Source organism: Suricata suricatta, chromosome 3 (assembly GCF_006229205.1).
Source record: "Suricata suricatta isolate VVHF042 chromosome 3, meerkat_22Aug2017_6uvM2_HiC, whole genome shotgun sequence".
Classification (NCBI taxonomy): Eukaryota; Metazoa; Chordata; class Mammalia; order Carnivora; family Herpestidae; genus Suricata; species Suricata suricatta.
This window is the reverse complement of record NC_043702.1, coordinates 69062517-69084511: the sequence shown is the minus strand read 5'-3', so window position 1 is coordinate 69084511 and position 21995 is coordinate 69062517. Positions and strand designations below refer to the sequence as shown.

The 21995-nt window shown below is 39.0% G+C and overlaps 1 long non-coding RNA gene across 1 annotated transcript in view; it reads left to right on the top strand.

Annotated features, from left to right (window-relative positions):
* LOC115287792 overlaps positions 1–21995 on the top strand; it is a 91138-nt gene that overhangs the window by 2442 nt on the left and 66701 nt on the right. Inside the window, exon 2 of the long non-coding RNA XR_003906659.1 lies at positions 712–813. This is a non-coding gene — a long non-coding RNA (uncharacterized LOC115287792). The remainder of the gene's footprint in view (positions 1–711; positions 814–21995) is intronic.

Sequence of the window (21995 nt, the reverse complement as noted above, 5' to 3'; positions counted from 1 at the left end):
TTTGCTTTCTGTAGTTTCAGTTACCTTCCATTAACCACAGTGCATATGATGCTTCTTCTGATGTGTGGTCAGAAAGTCAATAGTAACCCAAAACTACATCACTATATCATTTGGCTTATTTCATCTCATCATGTAGGCATCTTACAATCTCACATTATCACTAGGAGGATGAGTATAGAACAATATTTTGAAAAAGAAAGAAGAGAAACGTAACATAACTTCATATAACTTTTATTGCAGTATATTGTTATAATTGTTTTTATTAGCTACTGTTATTAATCTCTTATTGTACCTAATTTATAAATTAAGCTTTATCATGGGTATGTATGTATAGGAAAACCATAGTATATATAGGGTTTGGTACCACCCATGGTTTCAGGCATCCACTGGGGATCTTGGAACATATTCCCCATGGATAAGAGGGAGGGGCTACTATATTTTTTTCTGTAGTTACATGTGCACTCATACTCCACCTAGGTAATATGTCTTAAATAACTATTGTGTATGGTGTCAGTAGAAAGCAGTGTATCCTTCAAGTCTCATCTTGAAGGTCATGCCTTCAAAGAAATCTTCCTTGACTCTGCAGTCTAGGTCAACTTCCTCTGTGATTGGTTCTTAATGCATCCCACACTTTGTCTTGATAGCGCTTAGCATAGCTGGACTAAACAGTTATGCACTTGCTCACTTGCTGAATGTCTATCTCCCTTTTAGGCTGCAGGACCCATAAAGGTGGTGACTATGTCTGTTTAGACACATCTGTGTTCCCAGTACCTAGCTCATGATTTGCTGGATGAACAACTGAATAAGTATACGGTAAGTGCCTCATAAAGGATAAATGAATAAATAAATAAATACATGGTAAATCTCTCATAATTTTCTGGATGAATAAAAATTAAATACATGGTAAATACCTAGTACAGGCAACAGGAGGTCTAGGCATTTAAAAAAGGAAGAAATCAGCTGGGGTGGACGGAAGGGAGGGTCTTCAGGCACCAAGTTGAATGTCCTGTGATGAGTACATTCAGTAGATAGAAGTAGTGGGAGGACACTTCGTTACTGAGGCAATGATGTGAGCAAAATCATGGAATCTGCTACCCACTGGGTGCCAGCCCATCGTGCTGAACATTCCCAATATGCTCTTTTATTTGATAGTCATTATATGAAGGAGCTATTATTATCCTTACCTTACAAATGTGGAAACTGAGACAACATAAACAAGACTGATAACTAGGCCAAAGTCGATAGCCATAAATGAGGATACCAAGATGGAAATCTAACTATAGAACTTGCATGCATATATGAGAGTATTAATATTATTTTATTCTTAGTTACAATTAGAAAGAGGGCACATGAGCTTTTGGGATCTCTAAAGTGAAGTTTTTAGTTATAAAATGTATCAGACCTGAAAAAGAGTAGCTAAACTTGTGGGCCTCCTACTGATCATGTCCACCTCATTCTCAGACAGAGGTAACACCTCTTCAGGGTCATTTCTTATTCCTTTCTTTACAGTTTCCTTATATATGGTTCATTCCTTAAACAGACTATATAACTTAGCATGTTTTAGGATTTTATGTAAGTAGAATCAATTCAAGAGCTTTTTTCTTTTTTTTTTGGCACTTAACTTTTTAGCTCGAAATAATGCCTGTGATAAGGGCACCTGGGTGGCACAGTCATTTAGGCAACCAAGTCTTGATAGTGGATCAGGTCATGATCTCGTGGTTTGTGAGATCAGGTGGAGCCTGATTGGGTTTCTCTCTCTTTTCTCTCTCTTCCCCCTCCCCATGCTTGCCCCCCTCCAAATAAATAAATAAGTTTAAAACAAAAGATTATGTGATATTCATCTCTATTGATGTGTGTAGCTGTAGTTTATTTCTTTTTATGCAATATTCCATTATAAGAGTAAAGCACCTTTTATCCATTCTCTTGCTGGTGGTCATCAGAGTAGGTTCCAGCTGGGTGGTTTGCTGCACTTAGCAATGCTTCTGTGAACATTGTTGTACGTGTCTCCTGGTGCACATGGCTAGATTTCCTGAGAGTGTGTTCTTAGCAGTGACATTCCTGCAGCACAGGGCGTGTTCAGTAACAACTTCATTAAACAATGCCTCTAAGCTTTCCAGTTTGCACTCCCAGCAGTAATGTACATACATTTCTGCTGCTGAACATCTTCAGCACGTGGCATATTAACATTTTTGGTGGGGAGCGAAATGGTATCTCATTATAACTTAAAGTTGCATTTTTCTGATTACTAATGCAGTTGAACATATTTTCCTACATTTATTGGTTATTTGTATTTCCTTTTCCAATTTGTATACAGGTTATTTGCTTGTTTTCTCTTAGATTCATTCCCAGCAGTCCCCTGCTTTGAATCTCCAGGGCCTACTCTGCATTCTCAGGCTCCTTTTCTCACTGCTTTCTGGTTAGGGTCGGCCAATGGGAGTAATTGGTAGGAAATGGATGTTTGGGAGGGGGAGAATCCAAGGTTTTTTCCTCCTCACTGCTTTGGGAGCATGCCAAGCAGTAGCGATGTCTCTTCTGTGGTTTCTGTGGTTTCAGGTCCTGTCTAGAAGCCCCGTCCTTTGTGGTCCACTTCCTACCAGGCAACTGTGGTGTGCTTCCAGGATGTTGGAGTGGTTCCTTCTCCAAGAGTCTAGATCCCACAGGGTAGCCTGGGTCCTATTTGGATAACACTAGTCCTTTTCTGTTCCTTAGGTCCCAGGGGTAGTAGTATCTTCTTGTAATTGCTACTTTCTGGGTAGCCTCATTGGCACTTGTTTTTAGCTCTTTTAACATCTCTGTAACTAGTTATTTCCCCATATTAAATTTCTTCAATTGAACTACTAAGCATGGATTTTGTTCTCCTTACTGGACCTGGATGATACTGATTCCACATGCGAAAGAACTGTACCCAAGACAGCATTCAAAACTGAGTAAGATGGAACCAAAAAAACGTACAAACGGAGCATATTCAGCTGCCTGAGGAGTCATGGCATAAAGAAAGCCAGTGTGGGATGCATTTAAACTGTAGTTCTGATGATGCCCACAGATAGTCCCTGGTGTAGTAAGGAAGACTCTGGAGGCCCAAGTGCGGGCTTGGTCTAAGAATAAATTTTAAACAATTCCCACAACACTGTGGTAATCAAGATCTGCATTTATTCCTGATTATAACTAAACTCATGAGGTCTATAATCATGGATATAGACCTCAAAGGGCCAATATAAGGTTGTAATTTACCCACTTAAAAAACAAAAAACAAAATTAAACAACTCCTCTTGTCAAAATAAACTGAACTTACTCAACAGACTTTTTATATAAGGTTTATTTATTATTTTGAGGCAGAGAAAGTGAGAGAGAGAGAGAGAGAGAGAGAGAGTGGGAGTATGCATGACTGTAAGCAAGGGTTGAGCAGAGAGAGAGAGGGAAAGAGAGAGAATCCCAAGCAGGCTCCACACTGTCATCACAGAGCCTGACATGGGGCTTGATCCCATGAACCGTGAAATCATGCCCTGAGCTGAAATCAAGAGTTGGACCCTTAAACTACTGAGCCACCCAGGCACTCCCCTCACCATACTTTAAACTGTAGAATTCTCAGATAAGGAAATTTTCCATCAGTATGTCTACAGAACATGGACATAAGAGACTGGAAAGGAGCCAGTGTGACTGACTGACTCACTCAGCTTTACATCATTCACAGACTCCAAGGAACTATGGAATTATGAATTCACAGAGAATTTTTAGTCCATCATCTTCCCTCTCACATTTTGGAAGAGGAAACTGAAGCTCAGAGGGTTCAGTGACCTTTGTGGATATAAAAAGCATAAGTGAGGTTCAATGTGGAGCCTTAAGATTTACGGGAAGAATCCCAGAACATCAATGAGAACACTTTAGGACTGATAGGAGGCAGGGTGGGGTAGTGGTGGTGAAATTTAGGTGCTAGGTGATGATGCAAGAGTGGGTCATAGGTTAAGATGATGCTGGTGTTGGTAAGACTTGTGTAGTTGGTAGGAGCATGTTGCAAAGATCAGTACTGTGTTCTGAGCAGGAGTGCAATACCTCAAGCATGGTGAAAATTCTCTAGAAATCATTTTTATCAAAGGTGCATTCTTTGGAAAATAAGGAAATAATTTTAATGGTACAGATGACTTTCTGGATATGGGAAATGTGATGAAGGATTAAGTTTTTATATTGGCATGCACTTGCTATGTTTTGTCAAAGAGGCAAGAATCAGGGAGATATGTTTGCTTTTTACTTATATAATTGGAAGTTCTTTCCTTAGAATAACTAAATCCGTTGCCAAAATCTGTTCCAAGAAAACAATAGTTCAAATGATAAATAATCAAAGCCCAGGAGTCCTTGCTCCTCAGGGAAACTGGTCAGGTTTACACTTTAGAACAATTATTTTCCTGACTTTAGCAGAAGGTAGTGAATGTCAAGTTTTCCAGCTGAAAGTCAGAGTGTGATGTATATCTCCATCAAAGCTGACTCATAACTCAGGACCATCTCACCTGTTAGTTAGGGGTAAGGTTAAGATACCTACATTAGTTAGGTTACCTTAGTTAAACTAAGAATGCTGGATGATTAACTTTTAGAAACATTTATGAAGTGTAATGGTGAAAATCCTAAAAAAAATTAATACTGAGAGATATGACACTATTTTTAATACTGAGAGGTAGTACTGTATTTGCCAATTTTATCATCTATTTACCTTTTGTCAACTCACTAATATCTCCATGATGCAGATGCTATAAACTTTTACTTTTTAGGACCCAGTTCCATGTCCTTGTGGGCTTCCTCCAGGGAGCAAAATGTGCCTCTTACTTTGCTGATAGAGGCAAACCTAATTAGGCTGCCTAATGTGAGTCCACCATGTCTCTATATTTCCTGTTACTCACCTTTATCTCAGTTTTGGAGGAAAAATCCAGATGCCCCTCCTGCCTTTTTAAAAAAGTTTATTTATTTTTGCAGGGGAGAGAGAAAAAAAGATAGAGAAAGAGAAAATCCCAAGCAGGCTCCATGCCATCAGTGCAGAGCCCTACAGGAAACTATATCCCACAAACCATGAGATCATGACCTGAGCCAAAATCAAGAGTCAGACACGTAACTGACTAGGCCACCCAGGTGCCCCAGACCTCCTTTTCTTAACATAATTTCTTTTGTGTTTTTAACCATATTCTTCCCCTCTCTAGTATATTTAATCTCTACCTCTCCATGAATCAGAGGAAGAGAGACTCTGAGCATGTTTATTTATTTTTTATTTTTTTACTATAAAATATGAAAACTACACCCAGAGTAGGGAACATAGTGTAACAAATTTACTGTTCCCATCACCTTCTTTAACAGTTACCAATACATGGTCAGTCTTGTTTCATCTCTATTTTGACCCACTCTCTACTCCTTTCCAATTATTTTGAAGCAAATCTCAGACATCAAATATTTCATCTGTAAATATGTCAATATCCATCTCTAAAAGATAAGATCTTATAAAAGACATAACCACAGCACATTATCTCACTAAAAACACTGACAATAATTTCTTAATACTGTTAAATATCCAGAGTTTACATTTCCCCAATCGTCTTATAAATGTTTTTTTGTTTTGTTTTTACCATGTGTTTGAATCAGAATCTAAATATAGTTTTTACATTGACACAGGTTGAGTTTTCTCTTAAATATCTTTTAATCTCCAGGCACCCTGTCTTTCCATTTGTTTCCCCCTTGTAATTGTGTGAGAAAAAGCTGACTCATTTGTAGAATTTCTCAGTCTGGATTTTGATTATTGAATCACTGTTGTGTTAACATGTTTCACTATCTCTCATAGCTCCTATAAATTAATAGTAAGCTTTATAAGACTCAGATTCAATTTACTCTTGATAGTATTATTTCATATGTGCTTTTCATATGTGCTTTTCATGTGTGCTTTTCGGTCAGGAGGCCCATAATGTGATATTTTTTCTCATTGTTTGGTGATGTTATCAGCCCTTGCTGATCATTCCTTGGATCACTCAGAATTAGAAAAATAAAGATATTCTAATTCCATAATTTTTTCCCTTCATATATTAGCTGGTTGCTTCTTTAAAGAGAAACTTTTCCATATCAACTAGTTGGTTACCCAGAGCTACAGATCATATAAGAAACTTGAGTCTTCCTTTTATTAATCAGTTTTGAAAGTATAAGGAGGTGGTTGTAACATCCTCTGAAGGTGACAATGAGATTTTAATTTTTAATTATAGTTTATTAATATTTGATGCTTTTCAATCCCTTTGATTTACTATATATATTGATGTTCCACTTTGGCCAGGGGAGTCATGACCATAGACGTTTTCACAGTTTCCTTGTGATCTGGAATGATAAGATGTTTTAGTCTCAACAGGTACATTTTCTGTTACAGACCTGGAATCAGCCACTTCTCTAAAGATAATTGCTTCTTTTAGTAAGAAAGGGTAGAGACCACAACTGGGTACTAGGAGTATTCTTTCTTGATAGGTTCATTTTTATTTCCTTCAGGGGTTTTGAAATCAGACGTGTGAGTTTGAGTCCTTACCTCACCTCTTGCCAACTGGGTTTTTAGGCAAGATACTAAATTTGAGCATCAGTTAAGTAACAACACTTAGTCTTAAGATTCCTGTAAGTCTTAAATTTCCTAGCACAAAATAAGCAACCAATAGATAGTAGCTACTGATATTTAATGTTTTCATTAACACAGGTATGCATGTTATCATGTAGAGGGGTCTCAGTAATCGAATCCAACGTTATTCCCAACATTACCTATTCAAACTTATCATCCATTAATTAATGGATGGATTCAAATAGAAAATTGAATATGGAGTATTGTTCATGTTGTTCCTCCTGCCATGACTGACTTTTCTCCTCTCTGCAGATTTTAACTCTTCAAAGCCTGTCCTCTTTCACCTCCTATAGTAGTACCTTTGATCTTTGGTATTTGGTCATATGTTGTATACTATTTCAATAATTTTTCCACATATGTATGTTTTCCCCCCAGGAATACTGTCATATTGTTGATGGTAGAAATGTCTTATTATTTTTTGAACTATAACATATATGAAAAAAGCATAAAAAGCATAAATGTGTAGTATAATAAATTTCAAAGTGAATATCTATGTAACCACCACCTCAGCAAAAAATATATAATATTTCCAGTACTCCAAAGCCCTGTCAGTGTCCCTTTTTTATCATACATCTCTTTATCCTCTCTAAAGATAGTCACTATTTGTACTTTTATGGTTATAATGTCCTTGCTTTACTTACAGTTGGACCTCTTACAAGTAGACCCCTTAGTGTTGCTTGTTTTTGAACTACATACAGATGGATTCATGATCTGTGCATTCTTAAGTATTTTATTTCTTTTGCTCAATGCTATACTTATAAGATTTATTTGCAGTGCTTTGCATAGCTCTGTTTTTTCATTTCTGTTGCTATATATATCTGATTGAACACACCACACCACAGTTTATCCATTTGATCATGTTTACAGTTTTTGACAAATACAAATAAGGCACTTTGATCATTGAACAAATATTCTGATGTATAAATGTATGCATTTGAGTATAGTCTAAGAATTAGAATTGTTTGGTCATAGGGAATATATACATCAATTTAAAATTTTTTTTAATGTTTATTATTTTTGGGAGAGAGAGAAACAGAATGTGAACAGGGGAGGGGCAGAGAGAGAGGGAGACACAGAATCTGAAGCAGGCTCCAAGCTGTCAGCACAGAGCCTGATATGTGACTCGAACTCACAAACTGTGAGATCATGACCTGAACCAAAGTCACTCAGCCACCTGAGCCACCCAGGCACCCCTGCATACCTCAGATTTTAACAGATTATAACATACTACTTTCTAAAGGTTTTTTTTGCCAGTTTACTGTGTAAGAAAAAGACCCAGTTGGGCTTTCTGCTTCTCTTCTTAAAGACTGTTCAACAGGAAGCTCTGAAAGGGAAAGAAGCTAAGACTTACCGGGGTTACTTTAGCCTGTAGAGGTGAAAAACAGCAATCACAGGGAAAAGTCCTTGGAGCTTCCTATTCACTCTTCTTTTGGAAGTTGTATCGTTCTCATTTTATAGTTCAAACATTCTCTTCCTTGAAGCCAACTGTGATTCTGTCACCTTGAATGAGAATGCTTGATAGGTTTTCCTTTGTATTAAAATTATGTTCATGCTCATCATCTCCCTTGGAGCAGGTACCAAGTCTTAATGGTTTGTATTCCCTTCTTTCTGGTACAATTCCTTTTAAGGCAAAGAAAATAATCCTGTCAGGCAACAACAGATGACAATTCAGGAATGAAAACTAAAACCTTCATTTGTTTAATAACGGACACTAGGGCCTTTCCCCCTCCCTTTTGTGGGTAGAATGTGGACCCCTGTGTTTTGTGAGGCCACCACAAAAAGTTTGGGTAGAATGTTCATGGCTATTTCTATTTCTAGTTCCTTCAAAGGTACCTTGTAAGTTCTGTGATTTCATTCATTGTGTGGCCATTTTATTGTGTTAACTATTATATTGTGGTATCTGTGTGTGAGTTAAGTAGTTATTGAGTCTGAGGGATTTCTTAGTGTTTTATTATTCTTACAATAAAACAAAATAGTCTGTATTGAATACTGAAAACGAACTGAGGGCTGAAGGGGGAGGGGGAGGGGGGGAAAGGGGTGATGGTCATGGAGGAGGGACACTTGTGGGGAGAAGCACTGGGTGTTATATGGAAACCAATTTGACAATAAACTATTATTTAAAAAACGGTAAAGCTGTAAGTTACTTAACAAGTTTCTGTATGCAATTTACAGAATGAGAACCTAACAATTCAAAAATTAAAAACAAAATACAACCATAAATAAAGGTGTATCCTTCCTACCTTGTAAATAGCTGTAATCGGTTTTTGCCTCATGGGTGCTCAGAATTCCCTTGTGAGTTAATAGAAACTAAGGAAATACTGGTATGGTTCTTAAATGGGGTTCAACTTCACATTTAAGGCTCTTAGTAGAAAGGGTTGATTTCTGGGGCCTTTATGTATATGTGGGGGGGATGTGTGCGCATGTGTATCTGTGGGTGTATTTTCCCTATTGATACTGTACTCCCAAGTTTGTTTCTTACATCTTTGCTTTACATAGTTTAAGGTATTGCTTTATGATTGCAAATGACACACATCATTTCCACATTGGGTACTTTGAGTTCTTTGATGGGATGTGCACAATTTGTAATTGTTGTCTTCACTTGTTAAAACCTTGCCATATTTATGCCCAGCAGACATTAGCCAGATGAATATGAATGTACTCTCAGGAGAGATCCTGGGCTTTGCTTCTACTTCTCACACTCAGAGAGGCTGCCATGGCCCATAGCCAAAGCCCCTGTTAAAGGGTAGGCACAGGTTATGATTCTCTGTTCACATGATCCTGTAACTCTGATCATAGTCAATTAGATCAAGGAGGAGCTCCTGCCTCAAAGACCCCAATCTCTAGGTGGCATAGCAGAATATGAAATGGCCTTTTCAGAGTTGGGTTCCCCAGAAGCAAACCCTAGGATGATTTGTATGAAAGAGCCCTGGTGAAGAGTCCACAAATAAATCTAGAATTTGTATTGCTGTCACCAATTCTTGAAATATGAAGTGTTCCCAAGAAAGAGTAGCATAGTGGGGACATGGGACAGGGAAGGAAAGTAAGACAGACAGCGGTGAGATATCAAGCAAAACCCCACAGAAGATCACTATCAATTCTGCAGAGAGGGCTGCAGAGAAGTGGTCACCTCACAGACAGTCCTAGCAAAGGTAAGGAAGCTGGGGCGTTCATAGTCCCATACCGTAAATCATTGGTTTAAGGGCCAACCTTGGGTATATAAATTTCCAGGCACTGTCTGCTGTCTGTCCATGCAGAAGAAACTGGCCTCATGCAGCCTGAGGGCAGCCTTTAGACCGTGAGACGCAGAGGCCGGTTGTTGAGAGTGGAAGCACTCCAAGACTGAAGTACACATACCTAACACAGCCAGTGGAGGGGATCTGCACAGAGCACTGTCAGTGGGCCGAGAGGCCTGACGTTGGAGGTTGCTCAACAGGAATTAATTAGAAATTAATGGAAATAATTAGATATTCTGTCTTAGAGATCTGGAAATGACATATACGAAGGGTTAGTAAGAATTAAACAGGGTGCAGTCTCCAGGACCAAGAAGGAACAGGAGAGCTGAAAAGAATAGAAACAAAAGTTTACAGAATTCATACTGTTTGTGGGTGGGCACGTGCTTTGGTTTCACTCAAGTGTACTCTCATTCCCCTGGGGAAGTGGTTATGTCCTTATTCTATCCTTGCAGAATACCTTAAATATAAAATAAAGATAACAGGCATGACTCTCCCCAAAGAAGCAGATGACCAAATTCTTGGTTTCAACTACTTTATTATTCTGCTGCTTCTTTTTTCTCTTTTCCTCACTTGTCCATGTTGGGTGAGGTATGGATTCCACTTAGGGTGACTAACTAGATTATTACTGAACTCATCCTTCTGTGCTTTTCAATATGGGTTTTAGGTGTCTTTGATGAATTAGTCTGGAAACTAAAGATGTGTTTGTAACATTTCTCTACCTTATTGGCTTCATGGTAAGCAGTAGGTAGTCGTTGTAAACTATGATTTGGCACCAATTCTTGGACTATAAATACCTTTACCTCTCACCTTACACCCAGTCTCAAATTTTTCCATTTATTATGCATTCAAGCTCAGCATATTGGAGTTGTTAAAATGAAAATATTATATATCAGTTAATAATCTCTCTACATAGATTCATATGGTCATGGGCAGTGATGTAAGTAAAGAATTGCAAAACTGTAGTTCCATAGAATAACTAGTTTTTACAATCTAGAGCAACTCTTAAATCTGTCTTAGTAGTATGACTTGCTGGAGAGAATGTAAGCCAGATAAATAATAAATTAGCACAAGACTGCCCACTTAGTGGTATTGAGGTAGGAATTTTTTTCTTCCCAGGCTTGGCAACTTTATTTCCATATCTGGCATTTTAAGGACACATAGAAGTAGTGCTAGTACCAACTATTTCTGTAAATGATAGTTAGGTATAAATGAGACCAGGAAAGGGGAAAATGATTTACAATGCCAGTATAACATATGAACACAAAAATAAAAACTAAAACAAGGCAGTTAAATATGAAAGTCTGTGTACATGGAGTTGAATTCCGAATGGCGGGTAATCTATGTCTTCTCCAACCAGATAGCTATACTCATGCCATTGCATCCACTTCACCTGCACCAGGGTATCAACTTCCATTTGTAACAATATGTGGGAACTCTTAGGAGTAATAATGATATGACTATACTAATTTTTTAAAGAAAAGCAATAATATTAATTAACATTTATAAACACCTATTTTGTGCCTTACTTTTCTTATGAGGCTAGTAATAATACCTACTTTATGAAGGTATAATGAGAATTAAATGAGGGAAGCATTTAGATTAGCACCTGAAGCAGTTCTACTGCACAATAACTGATATTTATTATGATTATGGTTGTTAGGTACTAACGTCAGTATTGGAGTTATAAAAAATGGACAAGATATGGTACTTCTTTTCAGGGGGCTTTGAACTTAATGGAAAATGAGACATATAAAGAAGCATTTATGATTTGGTAGGATTCAGTGCAAGATAGAGACATGTTAATTCCAGGGTCCTGTCTTTAAAGGGGGAGAAGTTAATTTTGCATGGGGGTAATGAAGATTTTCCAGAGTTAGGTGGCCATGGCTTAGTATTTGATACTGGGTACTGATAAAGGCTGTCATATGAGAATGGACTGAAGAGGCTTCTAGTAGTGAGACACAGTAGAGTGCATTTGGGAACTGGAGTGGATACCCAGCAGTGGAGCAAGGTCTGTCTGCAGAAGCAGCCAAAGGTGATATTGGATGGTAAGGTGGAGCCATAAACAAAGTTTCTCTATGTGATATTCAGGAGCTTGGACTTTATCCTATGTGCACTGCAGACCACTTAGCAGCATCAAAAAAAGATAAAATCAGGTTTACATTTTGAAAAGATGGTAAGATGATTCTGGCAGCCATGGACAAATGCCAAGTTGGCAAGACTGGAAAAGCTGTTAGGAAAATCCAGACAAGAGACAGGTGAGTGTTAACAGTGTTAACAGTAATGATGATGACAAAGAGGAGTTAAGAGATAAGGCAGCTCTTACAGGGGGACAGAGTATAATAAGCTGCTATTGAAACGGTTAGAGATGTAATTGTTATTTATGGTACAGTTAGGCCTTTTCAGTTACTCTAAAGAAACTTCTCATTTAATGCCTATTAATCCATGTACAATTGAGATTCTTGGCATTTCTCTTCAAATTGTATACTGTTGTATAGGGTTTTATACTGTCCAACCAAACTTGTATCCATTTAAATTGTAAATGTTGGAAGAGAAAAATAAGTCAGTGATAAAGCTGCAATGCTCATTGTAGCCTAACTTGTGTTTGCTGTAGCCCCTCACCCCTGAATAGAGTCAGAATGAAGAATTTATTAATATAGTCAAGGTAAAAATAGGAAGTTCTGAAGGTATAAAGAAAAAAGTGGGATAGGAATGGTAGTAGGTAAGGAGCACATTGATATATGTGAGTGAATTGCTCTAATAGAATCAGTACTATTTGGAAAGCTGTCAATGTCATTTCATATTTAAACTATTAAGTGCATCTTTAAGCTGTGCAAATCACTTGCATTCATTTCATGGCTAATCAATCCAGTCTGAAATTGTTTGCCAAATGGTAATGGGATTTTCTCTAACAGCCAGATACTTGTCACTAGACACCAAATTATGGGATAAAAAAAATCAATTCCACATCCCAGATAATTATTGGCTTAAAACAATATTGTGTTAAGTTCTGGCACATACCCTCTAACAGCAGATGTCTTTGTTTTGGACCATTTTGATGATCTCAGTAACTGTAGCATGATAAACTAATGATGCAAATTATTTTTTTCATTTTAATTTTACATTGTAGATGGAGCTATTGGCTTTTAATGCTACATAGTTTCTGTTGTGGCCAGAGCCCAAATTGGAGTAGTAACAGTGGAGAAAGAGAGCAGGTGACATATTCTCAAGCTATTTGGAGGTGGGAGTTGAAAGAGTAAATTCCAGGCTTCTGAAGTGGGTGAGTGGAGAATGACATTGCCATGTGCTGTGATAAGGAAGACAGGAGGAGGGGGCAGATTCAAGGAGCAGACAAATTCTGTTTTTTTATTTTTATTTTTTTATGTTTATTTTATTTATTTTTGAGAGACAGAGAGACAGCACGAGAAGTGGAGGGTCAGAGAGAGAAGGAGACACAAAATCTGAAGCAGGCTCCAGGTTCTGAGCTAGTTGTCAGCACAGAGCCCGACGCAGGGCTTGAACCTATGAACTGTGAGATCATGACCTGAGCTGAAGCTGGACGCTTAACCGACTGAGCCACCCAGGTGCCCCAACAAATTCTACTTTAGATTTGATAGATTTGAGATCCATGATAAGGATGTGGAGAAATATAGTAATCCTTTAAGTCTGGAACTCAGGAGGGTTCTATGTTGGAAGCAAAGGTTTGAGAGTCATCATTGTACAGGGAGTAGATAAAGTTACATGAATGGCTCGACAGTGAAGAACCCCAGGGAATGCTAACATGGAATGAGGAGCACATGGGAAGAGGAGAGAGAGGAGGCGTGGAAACAGTCCAGAAGAAAACGTGGAGGAGGCAAACAATGAAAAAATATTACTTACAGGGAGATGGTTCGAATCAGTGGTTTCCAATGTAAACTGGTGCAGCCGCTCTGGAAAACACTGTGGAGGTTCCTCAAAAAACTATCCATAGAACTCCCTTATGACCCAGCAAAGCATTGCTAGGGATTTACCCAAGAGATACAGAAATGCTGATGCATAGGAGCACATGTACCCCAATGTTCATAGCAGCACTGTCAACAATAGCCAAATCATGGAAAGAGCCAACATGTCCATCACCTGATGAGTGGATCAAGAAGATGTGGTGTATATACAATGGAGTATTACATGGCAATGAGAAGAAATGAAATCTGGCCATTTGTAGGAAAGTGGATGGACCTTGCTAAGTGAAATAAGTTAGGCAGAGAAGGACAGATACCATATTTTTGCACTCATAGGTCTAACAGGAGAACAGGAGAAACCTAATGGAGGACCAGGGGGAGGGGAAGAGGGAAAGAGAGTTACGGGAGAGAGAGGAATGCAAAACTTGAGAGACTATTGAATACTGAAAATGAACTGAGGGTTGAAGTGGGAGCAGGAGGGGGGAAAAGAGGTGGTAGTGATGGAGAAGGCACTCGTGGGGAAGAGCACTGGGTGTTGTATGGAAACCAATTTGACAATAAACCACTAAAAAAAGGAAAAAATAAAACAAAAACAAAAACAACCCCCAAAAACAAATCATTGGTTTCCAAACCTTTTTTAAAAACGTATTTATTTATTTTGGAGAGAGAGAGAGAGAGAGAGAGAGAGAGAGAGAGAGAGAGAGAGAGAGAGAAGAGAGAAGGAGAGAGAGAGAGAGAAGGAGAGAAGGAGAGAAGGAGTGGAGGAGGGGCAGATAAGAGATAGAGAGAGTCCCAAGCAGGTCCATGCTGTCACCTCAGAGCCAATACAGGGCTCACACTCAGAAAGTGTGAGACCATGACCTGAGCTGAAATCAAGAGTCAGATGCTTAACCAACTGAGCCACCCAGGTGCACCAATTCCCAAACCTTTTAAATTGTGTATTCAATCAGTAATTTTTTGAATGGTTCCCATATATGTATATTTACTAATGGATTATATACATGCAACATTTTAACTCATATAATAACTATTAGTAAAACTTAATTTCTTAAAGTTTTAAACTAAATCCATTTTACTTAGCAGAAGATGCATATTTTCTTTTTTTGCCTTTTAAAATACATTTTATTTTATTATTATCATTTTTTGACATACAAAAATTTATTTTTGTCATATTTACCATCAAAACTTATGATCTTGGTTTTTCCTTCTTGCCTTTGTATAAGGCTCAGAGAGAGACACTGGCTACTTTGACAACCTTAAAGTGAACCAATAGCATGATCTTTGTGATCAAATCCAGCAACCAGAACCTCATCATTTTCCTCAGTAAAATTCAAACAGCCATCACTGGGTACAAAAGCTGGGATTTTTTTTCTTTTTGATCAGCTGGACCCCGACACACTTCTTGAGGGCAGAATTTGGCTGTTTGGCTTCAACCGCTATTATTTCCAGCACAATTCCCTTTGCGTGGGAAGCACCTCTGAAAAGGCTGGCCTTCAGGACTGTGCCGAAATGGGCTTTTCTTGTAGTGTTTATCATGCCACTTCTGACCTTGTCGGTGGCTGTGGAACTTCCTGACAGTACTAAGATATGACTCTTGTCCATACTGCTGGAGCCTGAGCAAAAGAGTTACTCTTTTCTAACTTATCTCTGCACCCAATGTGGGGCTCAAACTTACAACCCCAAAATCAAGAGTTGCATGCTCCACTAACTGAGCCAGTCAGGTGCCCCTTTTTTTTAATTTTTAAAAAGCTATTATGGAAAATTTTGAACATACTAAAAAATAGAAAGAATAGGATAAAGAACCTGCATATAGCCATCATTTAGTTTCCACAATTATTGACATAATATTGACATTTGATTTTGTCTTCTTAAGTTTTTCTTTTAATGCCAATTAGTTAACATGCAGTCTTATATTAGTTTCAAGTGTACAATACAGCACTTCTGATACTCAAAATGACAAGCGGACTCCTTAATCCTTATCACCTATTTAATCCACCCCCACCCACCTCCCCTCTGGCAACCATTATTTTTTTCTCAATAATTAAGAGTTTTTTTCTTGATTTCTCTCTCTCTTGTTCCCTTTGCTCATTTGTTTTGTTTCTTAAATTCTACATATGCATGAGATCATAGGATCTTTCAGTCTTTCTCTGACTTATTTCACTTAGCATTATATTTCCTAGCTCTGTCTATGTTGTGTCAAATGACAAGATTTCATTCTTTTTTATAGCTCAATGATATTCCATCATATATGTATGTATATACACACACACACACACACACACATATATATGTATATATAATAAGATGCGTATTTCTCCTACCCCATTTTAATATCTGTCTATCAGGGAGCTGAAATGACATCGCTGTCTACACATACATTAACTTAGTCACAACAAATCATATTGCCATTATTTGTAAGTTTAAATAAATGTTTAAGTTTAAATCTAAAAGCGTTCTTGTAATAAATATTAACTGAACTTCAAAATTACAAGAAAGCTGCATCATATTTAATGTTTTTCTTTCTATGCTTATGATGCATGGAAGGAAATATGTTGCATTTTATAAACAATAGGAGTTGCAATGTTTTCTTTATCACCTAAGTAAATCATCTTGTGTGCCCCACTTTGAAGATTGGGATTAAATTAAGAGGGAAGGGTCAATAGACTGGAATACCATAAACAGATTAAATAAAATATTATCTTAAAACAATGGAAAAATGTTCATCACTTTTAACAACCTGGTCACTGGAGGCTTTGGTAGGACAGTGTCAATAGTGGAAGAGGGGCAGCCAGATCACAGAAGTTCAAGGAGTAAGTAACAACAGGTTACATTAAACGCACCCTCATTATAACCCAGACACTGTGCTAATTAAGCACTTCTCAGAAAACCCTGAGAAGTTATGATTAGCTCTAATTTAAGAAAATAATCAGAGAATTGCAGAGTCTAAGTGACTTGTACCAGGTCACTCAGTTAAGTGGTCCTAGCAAAATATGAACCATGTTGAGAATTTTAAAAGGTGAACTCTTAAATAAAATGCGATAGTGTCTCCTGGTACAAGGCTAATTAGTGGAGATGGAGTCTGAGGGTAGGTAACTACTCTCCCAGGAAGCCAGGTATCTTGCCTATGGTTAAAGCAGAAAGCAAAGGAAATAAATGGCCAAGTGTAGGGTGAGAATTGAGCATTTTTGTAGGGTAAAGGGAACAAGGCAGAAAATAGAATTTGAGGCAGTTAGGCAAGAGAGAGAATAAGGGTAACAAAATCCCTGAGGATCTAGAGAACAGGAGGGAAGTTCAGCCTTGAGCAGCAGGAGGTTGCCTCCTCTACAGGGAGAGAAAGTGGTAAGAATTGGAATCAGGTGCAAATAAGTATGGAGGCTTTATGTGGGGAGGAGAAAGAAGAGGCAGCAGAGATTCCAAGTTCACATTATTTATTTTCTCTGTGAAGTAGGAGACAGGGCCATTGCTTAGAGTGTGTGGAGGGTGGAGAGTAAACAGGTAGTGGTCAGACCTGATAGGACTATTATTAAGCTTTAAGCACTAGCTGTGGGGGATGGGAGCTGGTACAATTTTGGGATTTTATACTATAGGGAGAGACAGTGGTTGGTGGACAAGGAGGCAAGGGAATTAAAGATTGCAAGAAAGGTAGAGGGAGCTGACAGACTGAAGAAAATCTAGGGATCAGAGTCCTGGAAGTCTCAATGAGATTACTGGCTTGGAGGATGTAGGAGAGTAGGAGAGAGATCCACCTCTCAAAGGGAGAAGAGAGTTGCACTGAGGCATTTGAGCCTTAACAGCAGGGACACTTAGCTCTCATTCTTCCAATGACCATCCTTCTAAATACTCTCCTTTATGGCAGCACTGGAAATTTGAAAGTTACATTTCTCAGACTCCTTGTGGAGTTTCAATTCAGAATCCTATCAGAGGCACTGGGTTGATATTTGCAAGGTAGAAGAGGAGAACCATTTTTCTTCAGCTGCAGCTCCAGACAAGCACATGGGCATCAGCAGATGCCAGACCTCTGGGCAGCCATGCCAGATTTCCAGGCATCCTCCTGAGAATAACCTGTGTGGGTGCTGAGATCCTCAGTGGTGGTTCTACAATGTATTCATTTCGAAGTCTCATGAATTCTAGCAGGTCTTCTCTCTCCTTTGCTCGCCTGGACCTTAAGAGATTGTACAATCCAGTATTTTGTTTTTAAAATGAAATCCCCTTTTTACTTGTGCCCAGAGAACTTTCTGTTTTCCTGACATAACCTAGGCTAAAATGTCTCCCCACCCCAATTCTTCATTTAAGCTGGATTATGAGCTTTTTTCATGATCATATCGATATTGGTCAGGTTTATCATATTTGTTAGGATTCTTGGTGCCAAGCAACATAAAGAAAATATAGCTACTTTTAAAAGAAAAGAAATGTCTTTAAATGCTTTCAGAGTTTGTGGACTTGCTAGAAAGGTTGGAGAACCAGACTCTGGGAATCAATCCTAGACAGTGGAGAGAAAACGGAAAAAATTATGTTACAAAGTCAAGTGCAGTAACTGCTGCTGCTGGGCTCAGTGGCAAGTTTGCCTAACTGATGAATCCGTGCCTCTCTGCCTTAGATATAAAGGTGACAGGAGAAATGAGGATCTGGACTTCCAGCTTTAGAGTGACAGGTCTGTCTATAAAATGGAGGAACTTCAAATAAGAGATTCAGAAGCTGGGAAGCCTCATAATTGATAAATGTCTACTCTAAGATCCAATTTTTTTGTGTGCTGCAGTTTAGACCCTTTTGTCTGGCAAATGCTCATTGTCCCTGCTATGTGTACTTATTCTTTAAGAGCCAGCTTCCTTGTTGAAACCTTTATACCTGGAAGTGTCAGCTTCCTGCCCTGAGTTCCTATAGCAATTTATATCTTGTATGACCCTATTAAATTCTCACTTGTTTTTATTGATATTTGAAGTTAAAACTATTAAAAGTTATAGCATATTTAACATTGAATGAAAATTAAAGGTCATTTAATGTGGGTAACTCATCAGCTCCTTGAGGTCATGGCTTGCCTTCCCAATGTTGTGTAGCCACAATTCCCAGCATAACACTTATTTATGATAGACACATCATAAATGTGAACTTGAACTAAAGGAACTGCACCGAGATTTGCTTGTCCCCATTTCCATTCTCTCTTCTAGCCACCTCCCTCCATCACCATCAGCTTGTGTTTGATCCCAACCCATCCCACATCGTCTAGGATCATTATTTTGCCCTTTTATTTTTTCTGGAATTGTCAATCACGCTCTTTACAGATTTCTCCACAGTGGTCTGAAATATGCTCAAATATCTACTGTTTTACAACTACCTTTCTTGGTTATCTTTCCTTCCATCTCCATACTTAAAAAAATGGGTTATATGTAGCCTCCATGTTGTCACCTCACTCTTGTCTCTCTCCTCTTTTTCTTGAAGTCTGTCTTGTTTCCTCTTCAAGGTGACCACAGTAGCCTGTTCCGGGAACCGTTTGCCCGCATCCTCTTTGGCATCCCTGGTTGTTTGCCACCGGTGATCACGTGACCACCGCTGTCTCTTGTCCTGTGAGACTGCACTCCTGATTCCTCTGCTGCCTTTCCTTCCTGGTTGATCTAGTGAACATTCATCAGCTTTTGGCTGCTTAGCATTCTGACCTCTGTCTGTTTGGGTAAATCACTGGGGCAGGGGTGTGGAAGCAGGCAGAACCCACAGGTGGGATGGAAACCCTAACTCTCCCCTTCCACCCTACACCCCCAGCTGCTAGCGTGCTAGCTCATGGCCTGTGCCTTGTCAATCAGAGCCTCCTGCCCACAACAGTCAGAAATTATTTCTGCAGGTGGAATAGCACAGAAGTCTCCTACCCAGAGCAATGGTTCAGCTCAGCACTGCTGAACATGCCCTGGAGGGAGCACTGCATTGATATTCTCACCAATTACTACTGGGGCCTGCCTGAGACTGTCCTGGCTAACGGCTGCTGGCCTCAGTTGGTTCCTTCTTGTTTTCTGAGACTTGTTCTCCTGTGCCTGGTCTCCGAGAGCAAGCCCAATATCCTGTCAACAAACTCCTTTTCTGCTTAGGTGAGGCAGAGTTAGTTGGGTTCTGCGGTTTGCTCTGAAGATCCCTGGCGAGTACATTTTCTTTTCTTCCTCTTTATAACTACTAAATGAAGGTATTTGTCCTGGCTCTTTCCATTCTGTGTTTTTTCACCATCCACACTTTCTGCTGGCAAACGTATCTATTGCCAGTATGTCAGTAATCACCTTTATGCCAATTTCTCCTAAGTCTTTTTCCAGATTCCACTTCTCTCCTGAGCTTGGATCTAAGTTCACATTTTCAAAGGCATACCCTCGCGTGTCCTGATGCATCAAAATGAACAAGAGTAAAACTCAGACTCACCAACATTCATGTTGCTACTAAATCCATTTCTCCTCCAAATTTCTCTTTCTTGCTGAACATTCAGCCTTTAAATTTTTTCTATCTATGCCATCCTTTACATCTCCAAATGAACAGTACCAAGTTCATTTAATTTATTTTTCAGGACCAATACCTCATATTCTTCCTTTCCCTGATGCTGTCATTACCTTGTTGTTACCTGAACAATTGTCATATGCTCTCTGCTGAGCTTCTACCTCCAGTTGTTCTTCTGAATCAACATGATGCATGTGGTCAGATTAAATTTCTTAAAACACAGTTCTGCTTATATCTTTTTCTTTCCTGCCCCTTCATGTCCCTTTGGTGCTTCCAAACTAAAAAGAAAATTCTAGAACTTGACTCTCAAGCCACCCACAATCTGATTCTAATCCACTCCCCACTTATTTATCCTATATGTGGGATTTCTCTAAACATTTAATGACGTGATCATGTTCCATATTTTCTCACCTTGAAGCCTTGTGTTTTCTTTACATGAAGTGTCTTTCTCCATAGCTCACCCCAAGCATCACTTTAAGTGCCAAATCAACACCATCTCCTCCAGGAAGTCCTCTTCCTAGTCTTCATTTGAAGTACTTCTCAACCATTAATATGCATATGAATCACCTAGGCATCTTGTTAGAATGCAGATTCCCATTTATTAAGTCTGCTTAAAAATGGGGTTTGGGATTTGATAAGGTTTATTTTTATTTATCGGGGGGGGGGGGCAGGGGCAAGGAGAGGGAGAGAGAGAGAAAGAGACAGAACATCCCAAGCAATCTCTGCACTGTCAGCACAGAGCTCCATGTGGAGGGCTCTGACTCCTGAACCGTGAGGTCATGACCTGAGCTGAAACCAAAAGTCAGAGGCTTAACCAACTAAACCTCCCAGGCACCCCTGGGATTTGATATTTCTAACAAGTTCCTCCTTGATGCTGGAGGGTCCTGGGCCACTCCTGGGGTAGCAGGGCCCTAGAGACAAGCATGTTCATGAACTAAATCATAGAGCAAGATACCAAGGTAGGAACTGTATATTTATTATTTCACTTATAATATTTCATAGACTTTAAAGTAACCATTTTGCCTCCTCAAAGACAAGGATTTAGCTCATCATTCTTTCGGTTGAATACAGTAGCTCAATAAATTTATTCTAACTGAATTAAATGTGCTCCTGGTATCATCTCCTTTTCTACTCAGTGGTTACCCTCACTTCTTAGCTTAACCATATTTTACATGGGTAGATTCATGGAAAGAAGAGAGTGCTTCATATGTGATCTGCTGTGGGTAAGGATAACCCAGCATGTTTAGGATAATCTTCATTTAATTATTGTTAAATCTATGGTTCTGAAGTGCCCACACCTGAATCTACTCCAGCTCAAGCAGAAAAGGAATTTATAAAAGCATGTTAAGTAGCTCACAGACTTGTTGAAAGGGTCAGAGATTACACAGCCAAGGCAGTGCATAAGTTGTACCAAAGGACTCCCCAGCCACACATTTTTGGACATTGATTTTGCAGTTTACCCTGTACATGAAGGTAGTCCTGGAACTTCAGATGCTACTGCTTCTGAAAGCTCTCTGTGGCTGCCCAATCTCACCACAATGGGCTTCATGGAGGGTCTGTTCCTTCATGTTTTAGTTCCTGGTGTGTAACAAATTAACACAAACTGAGTGGCTTAAAACAGAAGAAATTTATTCTCTCACCACTCTGGAGGCCAGAAGTCTGAAATTAATATAGAAATCATGGAAGGTCTTGGCAGGGTGGTGCTTCTGCTAGAGGCTCTGGGGGAGAGTCCATTCCTTG